The 22298-nt window shown below is 37.4% G+C and overlaps 1 protein-coding gene across 4 annotated transcripts in view; it reads left to right on the top strand.

Annotated features, from left to right (window-relative positions):
• Window positions 1–22298, top strand: part of lingo2 (leucine rich repeat and Ig domain containing 2) — a 214816-nt gene that overhangs the window by 76203 nt on the left and 116315 nt on the right. For 3 of the 4 annotated variants that reach the window (XM_077578795.1, XM_077578792.1, XM_077578793.1), the window contains one exon: window positions 2623–2724. The gene's annotated coding sequence lies outside the window, so the exon portion shown is untranslated. Of the gene's footprint in view, window positions 1–2622; window positions 2725–6538; window positions 6592–22298 lie in introns of all 4 variants that reach the window. The other variant, XM_077578794.1, reaches the window with a different exon arrangement.

The following is a 22298-nucleotide window of genomic DNA, read 5'->3' as shown; positions in this document are numbered from 1 at the left end:
CCATTCCTTTGTGATTTTGGATGTGTGCTTTGTGTCTTTGTCTTGCTGGAGGACCCATGACGTTTGACTCAAACCAAGTTGTCTAACACTTGGTAGGACATGTCTCCCTAGAATGCACATTTTAAGTTTTCTATTATTTCCGCCAATTGTTTATTGTTTTAAATTGTTTTTTAATTATTTGGTATTTCGGATAAAACACAAGTTTTCAATAAAAACATTTTTTTTTTACTTGATTCATTTTTTGAGAAGATATTCCACATTATGTACTTGACCCTCATGGGTGCCAATAATGGTGAGCAGGACTGTATGACTAAACGGAAATATGAATACAAGCCATATTCAATAATTGTTTATTTATATTTAATTGTTTTATTTTAGGGTGACTTTACTTAAATTAACTTAATTGTATTTTACTGTGATATAACAAAATAAGCTTTATTTTGGGGGAAAATGTGAATAAAAAAAAAAATCACAAATCACATAAATATTAAAATGCCACTCCACCAACCCCCCCATTGTATTATAAAATAAAATAAAAACAAATACAATTTAATACATTAAAGCAAATATGACACGAAATACTTTTTTTTTTTTTTACATATTTCTCCACCCACTACCCCGCAAAAAAAATCTAGCTATTAGATTGCCTAAATAAATACAAAACAGAAATTTAATTATTGACTAAAGGCACACTGTAGCAGCTAAGCCCTCTCATGCCAATTTCACAGGCTTGTACTCTGATCCTGTTGACCGTGTCTTTCTCTACCTGAGCCATTTATGAGACCCAGATTCCAATCCTCCGGGAGCCTCATTAAGCCTTTTCTTCAATTAAGCCTCCTCGCAAATTGCCGCGTGGCGCCGCGCTCAAATCACTCCTGGCGGTGGATCAGCAGCTGCCCTTGTAAAACACACACAACACACAATCTTCTTCTACGTTAAGATTGTGTCGATTATGTGCAATTCTTTGATTAATTGTGACTTAAAGCAATTGAGGAAAATTGGCGAGCGCTAATTAGTTGCAACCGGCAGATGTGTTGTTGATTTAACCAAACATTTTATATACAACATTTTCTATTCAGCAAAATGCTAAATCTATATTTCAACATTTTTTTAGCAGCCAAACAATAAATGAACGATGTACAAACGAGCAACATAAAAAATTTTGAAACATCCTTCACCAAATATTTAAAAGAACACCATTTTTTTCTTGGCTAAGTTCATCATCAATGTTGTGTCTTCTTTTTAGGAAACAAAGAACAAATGTAACAGTAACAATGCAGACACGTGATAACATTAAATGCATACACCCATGATCATTTTTGTGTTACTGTCCCCCCCCCCCCCCTTTTTTTCCATCTAACCACACTTCACACTTTCTGAGACTTAACATAACCCACTTTTTTGACAGCCATCAAGGTGTTTGCGCCCAAGTCCCCCAGACATAATCAATAATGGCATTGACAAGTTTGCAGATGATAATCTCTGAGATATCAAAGGTGGGGACAAACAGCTAAGGCGGCAAGGACACGTCAAATGTTATTTTCTAGGAGTGTTGTCAGTCTTTATCAATCACGTGCTGTTAATATATCGAATATGTAGACTTTTTGACTCTTTTCAAAGCATCCTGTTTGGCACTGGCCAAAATAACTTGATTTAAACTCAAACATGGATGCCCCTTTTTTATAAAAAAATAAAAAATAAATAAATAAATAAATAAATAAATATATATATATATATATATATATACACAGTTTTTTGGTAATTCAAGTCAGTCAACTTTATTTGTATAGCACCTTATTATGTAAACAAACAACTCAAAGTGCTTTACACACACACAGGCACGCACACACACACACACACACACACACACACAAAACACTTATTCGCTCCTCCTTGCAAGATTACACCACTAAAGTTCACCAATCTTCATTCCAAGAAGTTGCTAACCTAACCTTCCTATTAGGGTTAGTTTAGCAACCTCTTGGTTAAGCATTCTGCCTGGTTAGTTTGACCCATGACCTTTGTTGTACCAAAGAAGTAAATATAAAAAAAGAGGTCAGCCATAAAAAATAACTATTACTAGAAATTTGACAGGGCAATGAATCTATTTGACTCAGAACATAGCTGGATGGTTAAAAATGCAAGGGGTCAATTTGACCCATGACTATTTTTTTGTGTACTAAAGAAAGAAACATAACAGAAGAATTAAGAGCAAAGTTCAGCAGTAGTCAAGTTCAACTTTGAATGGGTTAACGGTTAAAACGGGTCAATTTTACCTGCAACAAAAGTCATACAACTTGTCAGTTTACACATGAACATTTTTGGGTGTATCAGAGGAAACAACTGTAACAGGATAGTTAAGAGCAAAGAAAAATCCCACTTGCTTGTCATCCCACGTTGCCAGGGTGGCACAATGAGCCGACGCGGCTTTGCCGTTTAGGCGGAAAAATGAACAAGTGGGCCATGCGAGGACGGCACGTTTGGCTCCCGCTCTCGCTAGGACTGACATTTCTTCCAGGATTGTTTTATTCCGGATGGCGGCGCATTTGCGGCGGCTCGGTTGGTCCAAGTGGGCGAGCTCACTCGCCACGTCACCTCTCATTTGTTTCTTCTGCTTTTCAGCCCGCAGTCAGGAACCTGAAAGGAGCGTCCCACGCAAGCCCAGGTCTCGGATCGACGTCTTTAACGGTTGACGAGAATTTCCGACATCGGGAAGCCTGGCAGGTACGACAAGGACGCTGTTTTTGTGGTTTCTAGTCATGTGACTCATTCACAAGAAGCTAAAGTTCAATCTATTGATGGGATAATGACATAAAAGTGCACAGCCAAGAATTTCAAGTTTTTTCAGGATTTCACCGTAGGGTCAAACCAGGCTGAGGGTGTCAAATTAGGATTTCAAGTCGGTTTTGGATTAACGTTTAGGCCATGCAGGGTATCAAAAAAAGAATTTCAAGGTAGGGTTTCAATGTAGGGTTATGGTTTCTAAATGGGCTTATTTATTTTTATTTATTTTTTACATCAGGGCCAAGGGTTAATACTGGGTTCAATTCCGTCTTTCATTGACCGCCAGGTGGCAGTGCTAAACAGCACAGTGTCATTTTAAACTGGGGATTAAAGGCAGGGTAGTCCTGTGTTAAGGTTTCAAAGAATATGCACTGGTAGGCTTGCAATTCACGCTTTCATGCAAGTGTTGGGGTTTCAAAGTAAATATAGGCTATCAATCCATGTGTTGAATTTCAAATTGCTGTTTTAAGACAGGGTTTCAAGCCTAGGTTAGGGTTTTAGATTAGCGGTAAAGTTTCAAGTCAATGTTAAGGTTAGAAAGTTGAGTTGTGCATACAGAGCCAGTATCTCCAATACCAATAGGAATAATTAAGGTTGATACATAAGCAAAATTTTCTCTTTGTAGAAAAAAACAAACAAAACAAACTTGCACAAATATAATAAATTAAGTGTAAATAAATAAACTGTTTCCAAAAGCGTGAATTCAATCCAATCCAATTCAATTCATTCCTTTATTTAACTAGGTAAGAAACTCACTGAGATTAAAAATGTGACCTGGCCACAGGGGCAACAAAGACACACAATCATTACAACCATTTAAGACAAACAACAATATCTATTCACACAATATAGATATGTATACACAAAATCCTCAATTAATTCAATGAATTTGCTAAAATTGAAATAAATAAATAAATAAAAAACAGTTTGTTTCGCGCTCCTTTACAATAGCCTTGAACTCTCCATGTGTGATATGTTCAGGCAGGTTTAAATCCTTTTGTAAGGTATTCCATGAAAAGGGAGCAGCATATTTGAAAGCTGCCTTTCCCAACTCTGTCCTGACCCTAGGAACTATCATTTGCAGATTTTTTTGAGGGCACGAACCATAAAGCTGTTGTTGTTGATGTAAATATACACAAAGGTAAGAAGGAAGGAGCCCAATCATACAAAAACAAAAATAAAAACAAACCAGTGTGAGAGTCTACGGATTTACAGAGATGGATACTTTGCGACAGCATAAAGCATAGGTGTCAAACTCCGGTCCTGGAGGGCCTCTGTCCTGCAGGTTTTGGAGGTTTCCCTCTTCCAACACAAGCTGATTCCAATCAGCAGGATCGTTATCAGCCTTATGCAGAGCTTGCTGTTGGAGAACGGAAACATCCAAAATCTGCAGGACTGCGGGCCCTCCAGGACCGGAGTTTGACACCTATGGCATAAAGCATACAATGGTGAACACGATTTCCACAACCAGTAATAAAACACAGAGCACAATGGTACACAATGTCCAATTTCTTCAGGTGTTGTGCTCATGCATTCATAAAAGTTGCATTCATTTAAGTAAAAAAAAAAAAAAGAAGACACCCTATACAGGACAAAAGTTTAGGTTTTTGTGAGCAAGTCCGGTGAGGGATCTGAGGCTGCTAAGTCACATGGCCGAAGACCTCAAGATACAAGAAGGGAGAGAGTGTGTTCGGGAAGGGTGCAACCTGTACCTGCTTGGCGCTTAGACAGATGCTAAACCTGTCACCTGTTTGAGCGGCGCATACAAGTGCGGAACTAAAACTACTGTATCAAACTCATCACGCCGACCACAAACTGCCATCATGCTTAGGGTTTAAAATAAGGTTTTCAGCCCTGTGTGAGCGTTCCAAACAAGAGTCACAGTTTTGAATTAGGGTGCCAAGCGTTAAGGTTTCCAGAGTAGTGACGGATGCACAACCTTGACACCGAGATTTATGTAAATAGAAGAAAATATCTTTTTAAATAGCTTCCCACTGCTTTGTTTTCACACCAGTAAAACCAGTATTAACCAATGCAGTCCTCATGTGTTGTAAGTGGACGTTTCAAATCACTTTAATCTATCCTAATAGCTTTTTTATTTGCCACAAATCCCTCGTGCGATTTTCCTTTCTTTCTCTTTTTTTTTTCCCTCTAATGCCGCCTTTGGCATAAACAGTGCGGTACGACTGGAAATAGGACTCAGTGACTCACAGATTAGTTTGATGCTCAGAATGCTAACTTGGAACGCTCAAATGGGGACAGAAAGGAAGGGAATAACAGCGGCGACATACACAATCTGCGCTAGACAGACAGCATTAGGTACGCCTAGGGCTGAGCCAATATGGACAAAAAAATAATCACCATCATTTTGATTGATATTGAAATCACGATTAATAAAATGATAATTCACTGATTTGGAAAACTTAGTTTCCACAAAAGATTTCGAAGCAAGACTTAGACCCAAGCCAGCAATAAGATTTCACATTACAGTAGAGTTTCAAGCCATTGCTAGAGTTTGAAGAAAGGTTATGGCACATTAACGTGACTCGTAAAGGATCAATAAACACATTTCTGTTAAAAGTTACACACACACACACGGCTATGCACACACGCAAACATGCACACAAAGCTCATCCAAAGGCCTTTGTCACCCTGCTCACTGCCGTTATCGTCACGCCAACGGATGTTTTCGCACCTGGCAAAGCTGTTCTCTTCTGTCAGGGCCACATTTGAGTCACACACACAAAACATGTCAAGGTTGCTCACGCTCATATGAAGGCAAACTTTATAATCAACAATTGTGTTTTTGACACAGATGATCTCATCAATCATGACATGACGATCACATTTTACACTGTGAATGTACGCTTTATACATACGCAACAATATTTGCTGTTATTCATTGTAAAAAAAAAAAGTTCTGTATGCTCTATGTGTACTATGTAATATCCCGTGCGATTCAAAAATACGGTTTAACCTTGGTCTTCTTTGTACTTAATCTTAAAGCCTTTTGTATTCACACACTCAAACTCTTAAACATACTCTTGAAACTTTTTGAACGTACTCTGCACGTACTGTTTGAAGTTAGTGAAATAATTTTCAAGTGAGAAATTTTCTTTACAATAATAATGTGTTATATGCACCCCCTACTCTAACCACAGTATTTTAATTAATATTGTATTTATGGAATAGCTGAGCCCTCAGGCACTGCAATGTCATTTTCAGGCTAGAGGAGCTGCGATGCAAGGAGCATCAGCATCATGGAGCCGTATAATAGTCAGCGCTCAAATGTAAAGTGAAGCAAGAGAGATGATAAATGGGACTGGAGAATTCACCTGTTCTTACCGTATGAGTGTTACTTGTCAATACACAAACCTCCGGCTTGTTTAATTTCAGTTTTAATTTGTTCTCTGTTTTTCCACAAATCTGTGAAATCACATCCAAGGGTCCTTAAAATGGCTGTAAAAAAAAAAAAAAGAAAGTCTGTAATCGCCTAACTTTGCCTGTAGGTAAAGATGCAATGTTTGAATCATGCTTTTTAATCTATGTGTATATTGAAAAGGTTTAAGAAAGATCCCTGTTGGTAAGATATGTGCGGATTATCTGTGACCACCACATTTCTTTTTGATATTGTGCCTTTCCGGCTGTGTTTTTATCGAGGACGGGGTGTGGAGTGTGGGGGGATAGCTCTTATCTGGAGCACAGGGAGAAGATTAAGAACGAGGTGAAACGAGATTTGTGTCATTTGCCACAGGAAGTCTCGAGGAAAACACCGGACCCCCAGTGCTGGATGCCGTTTTTGGGCAGGTAGGGAAAAGGGGGCCATTAACACGGAGATGGACATAATAATGTTTCCTAGAGTGCGCTGAAAGCTTTATTGATAGCTGTGATTCAAAATGGACATGGCCACATGGAGCGCTTATGAAAACAGTGTGATCGACTGTATGCTGCATTGATTCCATATAATCTGCTGCTGTAAAATACAAGACAGGCAACATTCTGTTTTGTGTCAAAATACACAATTCAAAAATACCTCACAAATAAAATAAGGTGTGATATATGAAAAAAGAGAGAAAAAAACAGTGTAGCTTCAGTAAACATTGCCGTTTTTGCTAGTGGCAAAATAATGGATGCAATTGACAAAAAAACAAAAAACATATTTTGTTTATTTTGCTACAAAACTAAAAAGTAAAAACTCTGCCACAGATTGGCATTAGCCACAGGTGCTTCCACTCGACAGGTGGAGACAAGCTTGTTTACCTTCCTGTTGAGTCAAAGCACCTGTGTATATAATACGCAGGGTTTTTATTTTCTGCATTTCCTGAATTCCCCAACCCTGTATACAACTCACTGCATCAGTGAACTTGTAAGGAACTAATGATTTGGCATTTCAAATAAAATATAATAGTTGTTTTTATTTGATCAAAAACACAATAACACTGATTATTCTGTAAATGATGATTTTTTTTTTAGGCGTCAATTGCACTCCCTCTCTAGCACTTTAAATTTAAAAAAAAATCTTCAGTAAAGCTCAAAATTGCTTTTTACTCACACTCAGTGCAAACAAACACTTTAGTGCCAGATGCCCGTTTGATGTGCAACAAAACAACAACACCAATTCATAACAAGTGGACTTAAAACGCTAAGATGTCAGTGAAAAAAATGATGCTGCCAATTAGCTTCTCTGTGACATCTAAAAACAAGATTTCTCATCAAATAAAGAAATGGATCAGCAGCTCAAAGCAAATCAACAAAAAAATGACATATTTTAGTGAAAAAAGTGCTGGAGGCAAAGCTCGACTAATGATGTCTGTAATTAAAAAGGATTGTCATTGAACGCACCACGGGCTGCTCTTCCATCTGTTCATTACTGACTGAGTGGCTCGTTGAGATATTTTTACTACGGGAGCTTTGATAGAATCTTGTCCTAACCGAGTTAGCCTAGCCTGGTGGCAAGTTTCAAAACAGGGTATCAATAGGATCTCAAAGAAGGGCTTTAAACAAGGTTTGAGGAATTAGTGTTTCAAACAAGGGTTATGGGGTCAAATTAGTGTTTCAAGCCAGAGTTTGGGTTTCAAAATGATGTTTCAAGCCTGGCTTAGGGACAAATGGAGGGCTAGAAAAATGGGTTTGGATGTCCAATTCCAGTTTCAAAAGTGGGGTTCTGATTTATATGGCATTGTGGTATATGAATTAAGCAGCAAAATTGACCCATTTTTATCCATAGTTGGTGGGCATTTGCCACCTGCTGTTGACTGAAAATGACATCACAGTGCCTAAGGCGGAGGTCACCAACTCCGGCCCTTAAGGGCTCCTATCTGGGATGTTTATTTTTCATTTTTTATGTTTCCCTCCTCCAACGCGCCTGATTCAAAGATCACAATCGTTGCTTATGAGCTGATAATATGAATCTGGTGTGTTGGAAGAGGGAAACATGCAAAACATGCTAGATAAGTGCCCTTAAGGACCGGAGTTGGTGACCCCTGGCCTCAGGCATCAGCTTGCGAATGTCACATGACCAACCCCCCCCCCCCCCCCCCCCAAAAAAAAAGTGAGCTGTGATTGGTCGTTACCTGAGGATCTCATTTTCAGTTGACTGCAAGTAGCAAAATGACTGCCCCCAGAGATGGATAAAAACGGGTGGATCTGGTTGGTTAATTCCATAAACACTATATTAATAGGAATGTCATATTCAGACTAGTGGGGGCGCAAATAAAAAAAAAAATCCGCTTGAATTCTCATTAAAAGAAAATAACATCAATTAAGTGCTGTATTGAAAAATATATAATTACATCATACAAAACCAGCCGATGATGTGTGAGAGATGCACATCTCTACTGCTTTCTTCTGGAGTCAAAAAGAGGTCAGCTGTCTGAAACTCACCTTCCTGTGCAGGCATCTTATTTTTATGCATTTCAATAATTGAGTGGCGGGAAATAGTGCAAGTTGGGTCTTCACACACCTCAGCTGTGGCTTTTGGCACCAAGGCAGTTGTTGGGCTGTCACATAGTGTTTTCGTTATAGATAAATCTCACCTGACTGCACTTCGACGTCCATTGCATCTCCATGTACACAACAGTCAAAGTCAAAGCTCGGCGGTCAAGTAAGGGTTTCAATGCTTGAAACCTGATTTTTAAACAAATTACGCTTTGGATTGAAACCGTTACTTCAACCTCACTTTGCAACCCTAAAATTGGTTTAGTAACTTACTTGAAAACCTAACTTTAAAGCCTAAACTTAGTTTAAAACCTTAACTTGAAAGTCCACTTTGAAGCCCTCAACCTTAATTTGAAACCTTACTTTGAAACCCTCTCAACCTTTGCTTGAAACCTTAAAACCTTTACTGAAACAATACTTCACAACCCAAACCTATCTTGAAATCTTCACATCAAACCCGATCTTTAAACCCTAACCCTGTCTTGAAACCTTATTTTGAAACCCGAACCCTAACTTGAATCCCTACTTTGAAACCCCAACCCTGTCTTGAAACCTGACTTTTAATCCCTAACCTTGGCTTAAAACCTTAACTTGAAACCCCAACCTTATCTTAAAAAATAATTTGAGACCCAGCTTTGAAACCCTAACCTTGGCATAAAATTGTAACTTGAGACCCTATTTGAAACCAAACACTGTCTTTAAATTATTATTTGAAACCTGAAACCTCTTTTACAGCCCTACTTTGAAGCCTTAACCCTGGCTTGAAACCTTAACTTGAAACCTTAACGCTGTCTTGAAATCTTAAATTGAAACCCTACTTTGAAACCATCATATCATCTGAACACCTAAACTAAATGGACCCCAGCCTTCATTTGAAACCCTAGGCTTGATTGACATATTACGCCTCCTAGTCTCATTTTGTTTTTCTTTCTTTGATTTTTTCATCATATGTTTCCATGGAAACACGGCACTCACACCGGAGTCCAATCTAGCAGCTCCTTAACGCTATGATATACACCGTCTCCCCCGTCAGGTGGGTGTGGGTCTTTCTTCTGTAATGATGGATGCAATTGAGTGTGAGCAGCCTCCTCCGACATTTAATGGTTTGTAATCAAAAGACGGGGCACGGCCCTCACCTCTTCTAGTTTGCTCTCATTACTCTGGCAAATGAAATGCGACACAGGAACCTCCCACTTGATTGGACGGATGAACCAGACCTTTATGTACCTTCAGGGACCTTGGCTAGGTGGGTCCTGAGATACTGCATGTGCACAAAATGGTGGATGTGTGCATTAAGAGTTGCTTCTGTTTCCTCATTTGAAAGCCTTTTTTTAAAACCCTAAATCTGACTTTGAAACCCTAATTTAAGGCCCAACCCTATCTTAATTTGAAACCTGATCCTCATTTGAAATCTTAAACCTGTCATGGAACCTTAGTTTGAAACTCAAACTCTATTTTAAAACCATAAATTGAGACCTACTTTTGAATCCTAATTTATGTTTGTAACCCTAATTTGAGACCCTAACACTTGTTGAAAAACCTAACCCAGGCTTGAAACATAATGAAATATAAATAAACTTGACTTGCTACCCTGGTTTAAGGACCGTATTTTGAATCTGAACCCTTGAAACTGGACTTTAAAACCCAAACCGAGCCTGAAAACCCTAATTTTAGTCCCTTTGTGAAACATGGCTCAACACCTTAATTTAATACCCGACCCTTGTTTGAAAGCTCAATACTGTTTTGGAACCCTACTTTGAGACCATAACTCTATCTTAAAACAAACAAACAGTGTTGAGTTGAGTTTAAAGTTAGAGTTTCAAATCAAGTTTATTTATTTTTGTTTTTGTTTCAAGCCTGGGTTAGAGTTTTAAACAATGGTTGGGCTCTCTAAGAAGGGTTCGTTAACATGGTAGTGATTTAGCCATCGAAGCATGGTCAGTTCTACAAATTAAGATTCCAAAGTTGGGTCCAAATTTAGGGGTTTCGGTAAGAGTTAAGGTCTCAAAATAAGATTTAAAGCCAGGAATATGGTTTTAAATAGGGATCAGGCATCAAGTCAAGGGCTTGAGACTAATAAAATATTTAGATTACGAAAAAAAAAATGTTACTACAATAAAGTCAAAACAAAAACAACTTGTGTGGGAATCCTCCATTGAGCCACATAGAGGCAAATGGCAGTTAAGCAGCACAATCCAATGAAATAAACGTTTCATTCGACCATGCGAGAAATTGCCTTGAAATGAGCCCTAAAAGAGGTCAAGCGCGCCATAAACACGTGCGCTTGTGAGGCGGACGGCTTTCATTAAGTGGAAACATCCATCAAGCGCCAGATGTTGCCTTGCCGCGTTACCCTGTCAACTTACAGTTGCTTTCTCTCGCCACTAAACGAATTGTTTTGTGTCTGTCCAGGCGTTCGTCTTTAACGGCCAATTCCGTGCGATTGTGTCCAGATGCTGTGGCTGTCGAGTAGTAATATTGCAATGAAGTCATAGTATTATTCCAATTGTTAAAAATAATAATAATAATGATAAAGAAGCGTGTGTGTGTGTGTGTGTGTGTGTGTATGTATGTATGTATATATATATATATATATATATATATATATATATATATATATATATATATATACAGCATAATAAAAAAAACAATCAAATATTCTCCTTTTTTTCCAACGCACGATTGCAAAAGTAGCAAAATACAATCAGACCAAAAATATATCTTGTATTGAAATAAATAAAGAAATAAAATGTATAATATAATTTAAGTTAAAGTTAAGCGACAAATGTTACTAGAAAAAATAGTATGCTGACAAAAAAAATCCTTAAATACAGGAATTAGAATCACAAAAATACAACCTGAAAAAATAAAACAAAAATAGTTCAAATATTACAACAAAACATCATTTTAAGATTTTTAATTTTATTTTACCAGAAACATGTTTTTATATATTTATAAGAAAAAAGTCAAAATATTACAAGAAATGAGTCAAAATATTACCTGAAAAATATTATGCTAGAATATTCACCGAAAACAATAAAATAAAGTAGGATACTATTAAAAAAAAAATTGAGGCATAAATCCCCCTCAAAAACAACACCACCAAAATCAACCTCTGCTTCAAGGAATTTTACCTATTGTGGGGATCATGTAACATATCACCCACGAAAAGAGAGGGACTGTATTCTGAGAATAAAGGCAGCATATTATGAGACATGCGTTAAAATATTACCAGCTTTATTTATTTTTTATTTTCTTTAAGTGAATAGTTAAATTTTCACATTTAAAATGTGCAATATTAGAAGATTACTGTCAAAATATTTAAAAATAATACATTATTTTAGAATGACAATAAAATGAACATCTTACTGGAATTTGGGGGAATAGAGTCAACATATTTAAAACATTATTTTTTGTATATAAATGTACAGTATGTGTCAGTTTATATAAGGACTGAGGTGTAAGGCGTAAAATATAAGTGACAAATGGTACTTTGAAACGTCTGTATGTGCCGTGGGTGGGCCCCACGAGAAAATAACAACAGTGAGAACGTTGTGCAAAAGACTCACTTGAAATCAAATGTAAAACACGTCTTCCCGCCGCCATCTGCCTGAAAGTAGTCATTATTTCAAGGTCACATCATCAAGGTCGTTTCCAATATGAATAGTCAATGTGCACCTTGTGTCAAGAGCAGAAACATGGAATTATGCACCTATGTCTACATAGGATACATTTAAATGTTTGCCACACACCCCTTGATAAGGTCAGCGATCCAACAAAGGCGTTGATGTCCAAAGGTCTAAGGTGTGTGACACTGTTGTGGCTCGAGTGTTTATGACACGCTAGTCCTTGATTTGAGATCTCATTTTACATTCAGATGTCAATGTTACAAGAGTGAAGCCTATTGACATCTATTTTTGCGACCAGTGCAATTCTGGCTTAAGGTGAGGTGTAAATCTACGCAGGGGCAGGCTAGACACAGTTTTGGTATTTTGCAACATAGCACATTTGCAGAAAGGTGTTATGCACCATTGTGTGCATGACCACAGCTAACTTGTTGGGCAGCCAATCGAAGCAATCCTCACATTTCCTTTATAGAGTTATAGAAGGGAGGGCATGAGTCAAACTATAACCAGGAAAAGAGTAATCTGAGAATAAAGTACTTTAAATATATTTAGCTGAGGAAAAATACTTTGGGAGAGTGGTTAAGATTTTCACAGATAAAACATACAGAATTCAAATTAACATTGACTCTTAGGTATAGATCTATATATTTTTTAATAATAACAAAAAATATACAGTGGTAGTATGAAAGAGGTTCGAATGTGAACGTTATGTAAGTAATTGGTTCCTGGAGCCTGGAATGTCGTTTGGCTCAGCACAAAGGAGGATTTTTTTAAATGTATTTATTTTTTCTTGTTTTGTTGTTTTGCTGGCTCAAAGCAGCGGCGGCTCGGATTTAGGAGTGCTGCCGCGCCGCCGCTGAATGAATAGGTGGGAAACACTGCAAAACGTTTGACCCAAGTCATGCAGTTGAAAGAAATGTCATTCAATACTAAGGGAATGTATGTAAACCTTTGACCTAGAAGAAAATCATATAAAATTCTTTAAGAAATTATCTGTCTCATTTTTGTGGCATTTAACAAAATTAATTAATTGACCTGAAACAGGAGAGGTTAAGTCTGATTTGATTTCAGACAGTGAGACAAAAAAATAAATATATATATATATATATATATATATATATATATATATAGCACGTCCGCCTCCCAGTGTAGAGGATGTGAGATCGAGTCCGGGCTTCGGCTTTCCTGTGTGGAGTTTGCATGTTCTCCCCGTGCTTGCGTGGGTTTTCTCCGGGTACTCCGGTTTCCTCCCACATTCCAAAGACATGCATTGCAGGTTATTTGAGCACTCCAAATTGTCCATAGGTGTGACTGTGAGTGTGGATGGTTGTTCGTCTCTGTGTGCCCTGCGATTGGCTGGCAACCAGTTCAGGGTGTAACCCGCCTACTGCCCGAAGCCAGCTGGGATAGGCTCCAGTGCCCCCCGCGACCCTTGTGAGGACTAAGCGGTTAAGAAAATGTATATATATATATGTATATATATATATATATATATATATATATATATATATATATATATATATATATACACACACACTTATAATTTTATTTAGAGTCAAAATGCAATACAATACGCTACCAGAGAATAAGGAGCAATTTTAAAATACCTCTCATATTACAAGAATATGTTCTTTTTTTTACACTTTAAATAATGTTGTTATACTACCAGAAAAAAAGTCTAAATATTAGCATACAGTATATTAAAAGAGTAATGTAAAAATATTAACCGGTAAACAATTCTAGAACAAAGGCAAATTATTTCTCAAAAAATCTTAATATTTATAAGCATGAAATAAAAATACCCCCAACAAAGCATTCATTAAATAGTCACTTTAGCATCATCTTTGTCCTGACTTTTCTTAGTGCTCATTTAAAAACGTGTACATGTAAAAGTAAAAGTATGGATCATTTTCAAGCAGAAAGTGCAATGTTTTCGCAGCGGCGTGATTCCGACCTCTCCTCGTGAAATATTGACGGGGCGACCGAGTGCACCCCACTAAAGTAGAGCGCCTCCGCCAGTAAACACGACGGGCTTGAATTATTGACTACAGAGGCATGAGGAGCTCATTTGGAGGATACTGTTGTCTGTAAACACAAAATGTTGCCTGGCCGTAGATGAGGAAGCATCTTAAGACCAACAGAGAGTGCTTGGAGGCTTGTGCTGTAAACTGTGACCGCAAACATGTCAGGGAAAGCCTACCAGAACAGCTGAACTTTATTTGGTGTCAATCAGAGTCACTTGAAATGTTGACGGTTGCAATTCTGACACCTGTTTAACTTGAGTTTAAAAATCAATTTTCCCTGGGAATAGTTTCACTATATTTTTGTAAAATGACATTGTTTTATTTTAACTAGAATTACAGAAACGTATAGGATCATAAAAGTAATAATAATAAAAAATAATAAAAAAAATTATATATATATATATATATATATATATATATATATATATATATATATATATATATATATATATATATATATATATATATATATATATATATAGGGAGGATCAAGTGGCTCCTCTCATTCCCTTTAAATGCAGCGTGTTGTGCACTAGAGTCTAGACATGGTAGACGTGCGCCTCCAGCCCAGATGTTTATGTATACATTTTCTTTGACAACATATTGGATTTTATATATATATATATATTTATTTGTATTTTTATTTTTTAATGGGGTTGGTGGTGATACATAAACTTTTTCTACATTATTACTATTTTTCAGTTAGTGTTTTTAACTTGATTATTGTATTATATTCTTGTAAAATACACATTTTGTATTGTAATATTTTGATCTCATAAGTAAATGTAATTGCATACATTTATATGAACAGAATTCTGGTCATACAACTGAATTTGAAATGATGTTGATTCTTGTAATATGTTGACTCACCAAAAAAAAAAAACGTTTTTAGGGGGTTTTGTTTTGGTGATATTTTGGCTTCATTCCGATTGATTCCATTGAGAAAAAAAAAATTGTGATATTTGTGATATTCCGACAGTCTTACCTTTTTTTTTTTTTTTTTTAGCTTTTTCCCCCGTGTTGGATCTTAGGAGTATTTGTTGATTGCAATGTATTTTTTTTTAAAGTGAGAACACAAGTACAATTCCCTTGCCCCAGTCATTTGCCACCTTGTGGAACATGTGGAATTCCCCCAGTTCAAATTGGATAGACATGGAGTGAATGCAAAGGTAGAATAAATTTGTGGCACAAAGGAAGTTTTACTCACAGTATTCTTTAAATTCACCTTATATTCCCAAACTAATTAAAATACCCTTTCTTTCTTTCTTAGTACTGAGTTTTCCACGGTGCCCACGCACCAAAGCGCTCTGCTGATGAAGAAGAGATTAAAAACATAAAAGATAATCGTTAATAAGACCAGGAAATTAAAGTAACCTTCCTGGAGTGAGTGAAGCAAGTAGATGGAGTCAAAACAAATGAATACACTCGACACCCACCTAAAGACAAGTGAAAATCCTACTTGATTGAAAAGGGTTCGATTTCTTGATTTCCTTTCTCTACCAGTCAGGCACTGAATGGAATGCTTTTCTATATTTTATAGATTGTTGGGGTTTTTGAATTGGGGTTTTAAAGTAGGGTTTCAAGCCATGGTTTTAGTAAGTTATGGCTACAAGCCCGTGTCATGGTTTCAAACAATGTTTAGGTTTTCAAGTAAAAGTAAAGTCTGAATTTCTGTTACAAATGAAGATTAGGGTTTTTCATTAGGGTTCCAAAGCAGGGTTGGCATTACAAAGTAGGTTATAAAGTTTGGGCTAGGTTTTTAATTACGTGTAGGCTACCTTTGTCCACCCTTATTCACCTAATTGCGGTGTTAAATCTCATTAACAGTCAACGTCCACAGAAACTGATTCCACTTGATTGTTTGCGTCATTTGAAAGAGAAAAAAAAAGAAGTAGTAATTATGTTTTTCTATTTTCATAAGTGAAGCTATTATCACAGCAGATGTTCAGACCTTCTATTGGTGTGTGTGTGTGTGTGTGTGTGTGCGCGAGCAAGCGTATGTGCTATTACTAAAATGAGCCTGGGTGTGTTTATTCCCTACAGATCTCATCACACTTTTATTGCTACATCTGTTATATATATATATATATATATATATATATATATATATATATATTCAGCTAAATGTGAATTTTGGGGTGCGTTTATAAATTAACTCTGACATCTTTACACAACCTTGAGAGTGTTGTGTTCAGAGAGGCAGCACGCACTCCCCTCCCATTAGTTTCTTAACGCACACTGTTCTAAACCGATCAGCAGGTCGTGCTTGAACCGTTTCCATTTGTACTGCCTGACACTCTGGACGTTCCCTGTCTCCAGTCAGAGGGAGAAGAGTGCGCTCCAGCACTCCTCTTTTGGGGCACTCTGAATAACCGAACGGCACAATTGAATGCTCTGAGTTTACGAATGGTTGGCATGAAGCTAAGTGCAAATGGAGCATATTTCCTAACGCACACACAATTAAAGATAGCTTGTTGTCATGCTAAAGCTAATGCTACATTTGAATTTAAAATAGAGATCAATATGTCATGCTAGCCGGTGAAAGTGAAGTGTATATGTAAAACACAGGTACATTAATATTGATTAGGAGATTTACTTTCATGTGGCATATCATTGCACTTTATTGCGTAATAAAACATCTGAAAATGAAACAGTTGCACATTAATAACCTTTTTGTGAGTATGGAGTTCATGACAACATGGCAATTATGTATAAATATTCGAAAAAGTAAAGTGCATGTTAACTTATACAATATTTATTTATTTATTTCCTCCTGGAAATTGTGATGAGAATAAGAATTCTGCCAGGCACAGCTTGCAAGACTTATTTTATTTTATTTTATTTTATTTTATTTATTTTTGGTTGAGTGTGGCTTTTGTCCATGCAATGTGAATCAACTCACTTTAAATTAACCATTGCTGTATACAAACTGCTGTACATGGAATACAGCTTATCGGTGATGCAATAAAGATAGGGGAAACAAAAATTACTTGTGTTAAAATGAATTAATAAATATTAGGAGGTAAGTGAGTAAATAAAATATATATTAGTAAATTAATAACACAAAATACAACAGATACCATAAAACATGAAAACAATGTCATGTCTCAAAACGCAAAGCTCTTTCCACTAACCAGGAGATTGATCGATTTTCTGATTTTCTGAGGATCTTCTGAAACTATATTGAATTGGAGAGTAGAATATTGTGATGCTTTGATTAATCAATATTTCTACCCACCCCGACAGGCTAATGCTAAATGTGTATTTTAAATAGCGTTACCTTTTGGTAATGCTAATGTTCAGTCTTCATTTAAAATAGAGGCGTACCATGTTCCTGCTAGCTTGCTAAAGCTACCGTACAGAGGATATGCAAAAATAGAGGCACTAGCTGCCTTAAGCTAATGTTGTTTATGTACAATAGCGGTACAGGGTGTTCACTATTGATAATTCCGAGATGACGTTACAAGTCAATTCGGTGAAAAAAATCTCTCCCCTTATTGAAAAACAATGGACTTTGTATCGTTGTAATTTGATTTGGGAGGATTATTTTTTATTTTAAAATGTGATAAGATAAGATGTCATTTGACTATTGTAACAATCCGCCTGGTTGTATGATAATCACGGTAGTATCAGAAATGTCCCGATGTTTGTGTCACTCGGTAAAATTAACGATAAGTGTGTACAATAAATAAAGTTGATAGTGGCCTAAAGCTCATCCTGATGAATAAAGTTAATAGCGGCCTAAAGCATCCTGTGTTTGTCCTCTAAGGACATGTTTGCTGTCCTCTCTGTTCTCACTCTTTTGATGGGTATCATGCATCAGAGCAAGCTGTGGCTTCATTTCCGGACTGTAAAAGATCTCCTGGGATGGCTGGGTGATACTTGTGTGAGCTCATTCTGACATGTGCATTGTTACGTGTGGATAATAAATGAAAGGCTCCATCCTGCACTGTACACAAATTGGCAGGGAACAAACAGCTAAACTAATCCTGCAGCAGGCTGTCATCTTGATGTATGTGTATTTTATTAGAATTTTTTCCAAGTCTGAAAAATCTGAAGTAAAAAAAATATTTGTTTCAGATCAAACCAGTGTTCAAAACATATTTGTGCAACCAATATTTCGTGTTTCCGCACGGACATTCATTGATGACGGACGGCAGAGCGGAGTTAATTCAAACTTAAACATGGAAATGTGACGCGCCTGATGGCGAGCCGACCTGCTCGATGGACGTCCGTTGCTGGAGGTAACAACAACACAACTTTAATTAACTTTAAAATGGCGTAATTACTGAGGGAAAATAACAAAAAAGAAGGTAGTACGGACGAGGCACGGGCGCCATAAAGTCGAAATGACGTAGATCGCGCACAATGTAACTCGAGGATTCCCTGTACTAGTGTTGTATATATTGTATTTTTATTACTTTAATTATGACTTAATTAGGCTGCTATTTTCACTACCAATTACACCTTGAAACTCAGTAGTCCAAATGGAAAATATAACCTAAAAGTTACTTTGGATTATGTTAAAATAAGTGATAACAATTTTTGTTTTCATTGTTCTTCTATAGGACATTTGATTCTTGTTTAACTTTGTCATTTTTGGCTAATTCAATAAACACAGATGACAATTCTAACCGTGTTTCAATAAAAAAAAATATAATATCCCTTGGATCTCTTACGGCTTGACTAGCAGGCCCACTTAGCCCACAAACAAACTTTCCATCAACTTCCCTGGTGCAATATTATTTAAATCCTTAGCCAAGCGACAAACAAAGTGCTTATTAAATCAGCGTTAACCTTACGACATCATTTGCTGCCACATAAAAGCAGCGTAGCGCATACCAGACATTTATGGACGCTTTGCTTGGTGGTCCTTAGCATAAATAAAGGTGTGTGTGTGTTTTATTACACGTTGACTGACAGCGTAGTGCTCTGTCTATATACTTGATCGCTGTGAAATTGGTTTGTCAATTTTAATTTTTATGGCATTGGCTTGTTCCAGTCAATTGGATTTGCCATCGTAATAATCACAAGAGCGCTTTCTTTGGAAGTTCCGTGAGGGTAGAGGGGTAGAGTTAGAGATTAGGGTTGGAATTTGAGGGCTCTGGTTATGGGTTAAAGGGATACTTGACTCATTGAGCCACTTTCAACAGAAAGAAGATATTTTGCTTAGAAATTTGGGTTGAATGGTTAAGAATATAGTACATGGTTGTAGTTGGAAGGTTAGGATTAAGATTATTTCAATGATGAGAGTTAGAGGGTTAGTGTTAATGAGTTAGGGTTAGGTTAGCCTAGGTTGGTATAGTGTTGCAGGTTTAGGGGCTAAAGTTTGACTTGTTAGGGTTAGTGGTTAGGGATGGAGTTACAGTTGGTAGGTAGCAGAAGGTATAAACCTGTGTATCCAACTGTTGTCAGTCATACAACAGAACAACTCAGGCCTACTCTTCATCAGCTTTGTGTTTAATTAAGGAATTATCATTATTGAATACTGTACTGTGAGATTTTTTTCTAAAATGGGACCATGACTCAATATACTGTAGGTTCTGCAACACTGGGGTAGAGGTTTAGCGTGACATTTAAAGGGCGAGTAGTTCCGTTAGGGGGTTAAGTTTTGTAGTTTGGACTTAGAGTCGAGATTTAGTGATTTCAGAGGTATAGATGGTTGGAGTTATGGGTAAGGAGGGTTAGGGTTAGACATAGATTGGTTGAAGTGTAAGGGTTAGGGGGTTCATGTGTAGAGGTTAGGTGTTAGTGTTTAGAGGTTAGGTTTTACACAAACAGCAAATGAGTTTGTCGCTAGCATTTGCCATTCTTAACTGATCTTTAATGTTCTGGTAATTAGTTTTTTAAGTTATAACAAGACCCGTGTTTGAGTTCACTAGTAATATCTATACAGTATTGGCTGTGTGGCTATTATTATTTGTACATTTTATTTGCACACTCGTGGTTGAAACTGTCACCCATTTTCATTTCTATTTTTGGTCTGGTCAAATAATTGAATTAGCTGTCACTCAGTCGAAATGTGTCAGTATTGTGACTGACAACTGGGTCGACAGTGGGTGTAAAATGACAAGCGCCAGACGTCCCCGCCCTGTTTGTCTCCATTACTAATAAAGTGCGCAGACCCTTTTTCACTCAGTCAGCTGGGATAGGCTCCAGCTTCCCATGACCGTGAAGAGGATAAGTCTTATAAAAAATTGATATATGAATGGATGGATGGCAGTGACGCTTCGGGAGATGCTTGTATGAATCTCTGAATAGAGAGCATTTTAGCAGACACACTCCATTCTATCAACCCCCCACCGTCACCATCTCCATACTGTGACCTTTTGTGGTTCCTTGGGGCTTGCTGTGATCCCACAGAAGTCATTTGAGCATGAGCGAAACAGTGAAGAGAGAAGCAGCGTAATGTTTTGCTTTGGTTTATGGTCAGAGTGCAGCGTGGGGAGACACTACAAGACAGCAGTGTTCCATCAAAGCGAAGCAAGCAAACAGACACAGTGAAAGTTGGCCGTTTTGACACCTTTTCTCAATTCCAACAGAGATCAAATTTTGCAGGTGTGTTCATCCGGGTGAAAGTTTGGCAAAGATGAAAATTGGTTTGTTTAGTCTCCCTAGAAGTTCTTAAATATTCAGCCCCTGAAACCAAACGACATGCCATTCAGTATTAAATGAGTTGACCCACACAATATGTCTCAAGAAGTCATGCATAAAAAGAAGCAGGAAGTCAGCCATTTTGGTTTGAAGAGGCCATTTTTGGCTCGATTTACCCATTTCTCGATGTCTTGTCTTAGAGGTTTTGTCCGAACTAAAAACAACAACATGCGTTACTCAACACAGCATCTTTGTAGATGGTATCAGCTGTATATGCAGAACATCACTAGACTAAACCCCGGAGACAGATCAGCGGGCTTCCTGTAAATGTCGTGGTAACTAGCATAACAAAGAGTTGATTACATCAGAGTTTGAAGCTGAACTTGCGTAGTTAAGTAACATTGTCTTTATGAATGATGTCTTCAGAAAAAAGCTAAATACATGTCATTTATACTAATATGATGAGACATATAAACACAGATTAAGCCTAAACATGGGATATTGTCATATTTGATCGCGCTTGAAGACAACTTGTGCAAAACAAAAGTCATTGTAATCCTTAAAGTTCCTTTTGATGCTTTGTGCCAGTCACCTCCTACATGAAGTTCTGCCGGAAGGAAGTGCTTTCGTTTTTTATATTATATATTATCCATCCATCCATTTTCTTAACCGCTTGTCCTCACAAGGGTCGCGGGGGGTGCTGGAGCCTATCCCAGCTGCCTTCGGGCAGTAGGCGGGGTACACCCTGAACTGGTTGCCAGCCAATTGCAGTGCACACAGAGACAAACAATCATCCACCCTCACAATCACACCTATGGACAACTTGGAGTGTTCAATTAACCTGACATGCATGTCTTTGGAATGTGGGAGGAAACCGGAGTACCCGGAGAAAACCCACACAAGCACGGGCAGAACATGCAAACTCCACCCAGGAAGGCCGACGCCCGGACTCGATCTCACGTCCTCTGCACTGGGAGGCGGACGAGCTAACCAGTCAACCACCGTGCCGCCATTATATATTATATATATTGATATTTTTATATTGATATCGTAACTCTAAATTCATTTTAAATAACTGATTTGATTTGTTAAAAAATCATTTATCGGTATATTTAATAATGAAATCATTAATTAGAACAATGCAAACACGCTGCAGCTGTCAGCCTTGCATACAAAACGGCTTTAATACTTAACAAAATAAAACAACTGCTTACATCATCTTCTCAAAGTCTTTGTCAATGGTCTATGAGCCAAGAATACTGGAATTTTAAAAAATAATTAACAAACTAAGCAGCGTAACCAGCAGGTATGTGTATGGTTGCAACAAAACAAG

Source organism: Vanacampus margaritifer, chromosome 10, assembly GCF_051991255.1.
Source record: "Vanacampus margaritifer isolate UIUO_Vmar chromosome 10, RoL_Vmar_1.0, whole genome shotgun sequence".
Taxonomy (NCBI): Eukaryota; Metazoa; Chordata; class Actinopteri; order Syngnathiformes; family Syngnathidae; genus Vanacampus; species Vanacampus margaritifer.
The sequence above is the reverse complement of the archived record's forward strand: the minus strand, read 5'-3'. Positions and strand labels throughout refer to the sequence as shown.